At 42.5% G+C, this 3,280-nt stretch overlaps 1 pseudogene; it reads right to left on the reverse strand.

Moving 5' to 3' along the window:
* Positions 1-1,099: 1,099 nt before the first annotated feature.
* On the reverse strand, positions 1,100-1,668 carry LOC113456641 (annotated as a pseudogene).
* Between the last annotated feature and the right edge of the window lie 1,612 nt (positions 1,669-3,280).

Raw genomic sequence — 3,280 nt, forward strand, 5'->3', positions numbered from 1 at the left:
TCTGGAGTACAGGAAATCCTTTAGGACATCTTTTGGTGTTACCATGACCTGTGATTAAAGCTAATGGGAAGCTACAGCAGACTAATCCAGACAGATAACCAGGGGCACAGATTCAGTAGGAATGAAAGTATGGGTCAGTCCTCCAGGAAAAGAGGCAAGACTTGCTGAGATGCTTGCAGAGGATAGAGGGAATACAGAATGGTTAGTAGAGGAAGGTAGTTATAAACACCATCTAAGGCCACGTGACCAGTTGCAGAGATGAGGATTATAATTGACATGAGTGTTTCTCATGTTGTATTTTGTTAATAATGCACTTTATAGATACTTGTGATTTCTTTAATATCAATTAAGAGAATATCAATTGTTATCATATGCAAGTTTGAGATGTTAAACATTGCTACTTATTTTAAATTTCTAATGCATTTATGGCTGTATGAGGGACAGATATATCATGGTAGGCATAATTGTGACCTGATTAAATATTTAATGTCTTTGTGATTGTATGTGATATTATGTTTAGGTGTTATTATGACCCAGTTACTGTTTCCATTTTGAAATTAATCATGACATAAGGAGGTACGATTGTGTGTGTCAAGTTGACAAAGATGGATTGTGATGGATATTCTTGGTTGTCAATTTGACTATATCTGGAATGAACTACAATCCAGAAATGGAGGGCACAGTTGTGATCTGGATCTTGAGGTAGGAAGATAGCATGTTTATGATCAAGATATTGAGGCTGGAAGACACAGGCCTTTAACCCAGATCTTGAGGAGGGATGACACACCTTTAAATTGGACCATACTTTCTGCTGGAAGCTTGTGTAAAGACAATTGGAAAAAGACGGGTTATTGGTTCTTTGCCTGCTTACCCTTCTCTTGCCAGTATAACCATTCCTTCACTGGTCCTGGAGCCTGCTTCTTTGAGACTCCAGTGTCTAGAGAAGACCAGCTGAGACATGCAGCCTTGTGGGACTGGTCAACGACTAGAGCCTTGGACTTCCCCTTCACAGGCAGCTTTTTTCAGACTGAAGTCTGTAAGTCATTCCAATAAATCCATTCCATAAATTCTATGACCCTAGGGAAGCCTGACCAGCAAATCAGTAATGCTGGAAAGAACCCTGTGTTTTCCACCTCAACTTACACACCCAGTTGTGGGCACAAGACTTTTAGTCAGTCACTTCTTCAGGCTTAAACCATAGATAGCTTTCTAACCACTTTTCAGCCAATCACTGCCATGAAAGATATTCCTTCCAACTTAAATGCAGAAATTTCCTTGAATTGTGCCTGGTTTAGATGAGCTGGAAAGGTCTCACCCAGCATCACTTGGCCTGTCTTCAAAAACATTGAGTTCTCCCAGACCATGACCACCACAGGCCCCGAGTTCATGTCATTCGCCAGCCTGTGGAAGAAAGAATGGTCATTCAGGTCAATGTAGTGCCATCTGGGTGTTCTTCAGAAGTCCGAAGGAGCTTCATGGCCAGCTAACCTCTTCTGTATGAAGGACTTGATGAGCTTGCCCTTCCAGGCTGTGCTTCTCTCCATCTGGCTTGATGGCCATGAAGGTGCCCTCGAAGTTGACTGTGGTCAAAAAGCTGATGAATTGGCCAGTGTCAGTGGGGGCAAAGAACAGCCCTGGTGGTTTTTGACCTATGATGAGACAGTGCATCATAGTATGAGCATGGGTCAGAAGAAACAGCTCATCTCAGAGACGCTGGGGGTGAGGGATGAAGGCAGAAGGGAAAGGCTGTAGCCCCCAGATGCCCTTCAAGGACACTCCCCTGGTAACTTCCTTCCACTAAGCCACACCACTTAAAAGTGGTTCCATCACTACAGCCTGACAGCTAAGCTCATGTTGTGTGGTGGAGATTATCCAAGTTATAGCATCTGCTTAGGACACCTGGGTATGGAAGAGAAGCCAAGGGAAGGAAAGCCCCTTCTATTGTTTTATCCCCTCCTCCTTCATACGTTCCAATCTCTGCTTAGGGCAAAGGCCGCTCCCTTCTGTTCTGCTTGTGTGTATTTATTCATACAAACCAAAATTCTACTCCAAAATTCTAATCTAGTACTCAACAAGAAGTGGAAGGAAATATTACTTGCGTTTCAGTTCAGCAATGTGTTTGCCATCTCTATTTGTAGCTAAAAATACTGAGATAGAGAACTTGCGACTGGTGACCATACTTTGCCCATGGTGACCCAGATCCTATTCTTTTGAGTCACACATTTTCTTTTTCTCCTTTTTGGTTTTCCTGGGGTCCTCTAAGCATGTCCCTCTTAGGATCCTCTTTTTTACCTAGCTTCTCTGGGGTAGTTGATTGTAGCCTGGTTATCCTTTGCTTTGCATCTAACATCACTTATGAGTGAGTATATACCATATTAGTCTTTCTGGGTCTGTGTTACCTCCCTCAGCATGGCTGTTTTTTTAGTTTCATCCATTTGCCTACAAATTTTAAGATGTTATTATTTTTTGCTGGTGAATAATATTCTATTATATAAATGTACCACATTTCTTTATCTGTTCTTCAGTTGAGAGGCATTTAGGCTTGTCCAGGTTCTGGTTATTATGAATAATGCTGCTATGAACACAGTTGAGCAAATGTCCTTGTGGAATGATTGTGGGTCCTTTGGGTATATGCCCAAAAGTGGTATTGCTGGATCTTGAAGTAGATTGATTCCCAAATCTCTGTGAAGCTGATATACTGATTTCCAAAGTGGCTGTACGAATTTGCACTCCCACCAACTATAGATGACAATTCACCATTTTAAATTCTGTTTTGCTCCCTAGTTTCTCTTTTCAGATTGTTCTAACTTTTATTTTCTCTTTCTTCTCATCCCCTTGACATATCTTTCATCTTTCAAGCTCCCATGGTATATCAACTGAGAATTTAACCAGAGGCATTGTAAGAAATGCCATGCATAGAGGTAGAGAATGGAGAAGTGATACTTCACAATATTCCTACAGGGAGAAGAAAACATGATTACTTTCTATAAACAGTCTGGTGTCTGCAGGCAGGGTGCGGACTATTCCATCCCTGTAGCACTGCGCTTCACTCTAGTTAGAGCAGTTGAGGATGGGGTAGGCTAGCCCATGCTTCTAGCACTGCCCTTGACTCTAGATGAAACAGTTGAGGATGGGGTAGGCTAGCCCACCCTTATAGCACTGCGCTTCACTCTAGATGGAGCAGCTGAGGATGGGGCAGGTTAGCCCATGCTTCTAGCACTGCGCTTCACTATCATCAGAGCAGTTGAGGATGGAGCAGGTTAGCCCATGCTTCTAGCAC

The sequence above is a fragment of the Microtus ochrogaster genome, chromosome 10 (assembly GCF_000317375.1).
Source record: "Microtus ochrogaster isolate Prairie Vole_2 chromosome 10, MicOch1.0, whole genome shotgun sequence".
Classification (NCBI taxonomy): domain Eukaryota; kingdom Metazoa; phylum Chordata; class Mammalia; order Rodentia; family Cricetidae; genus Microtus; species Microtus ochrogaster.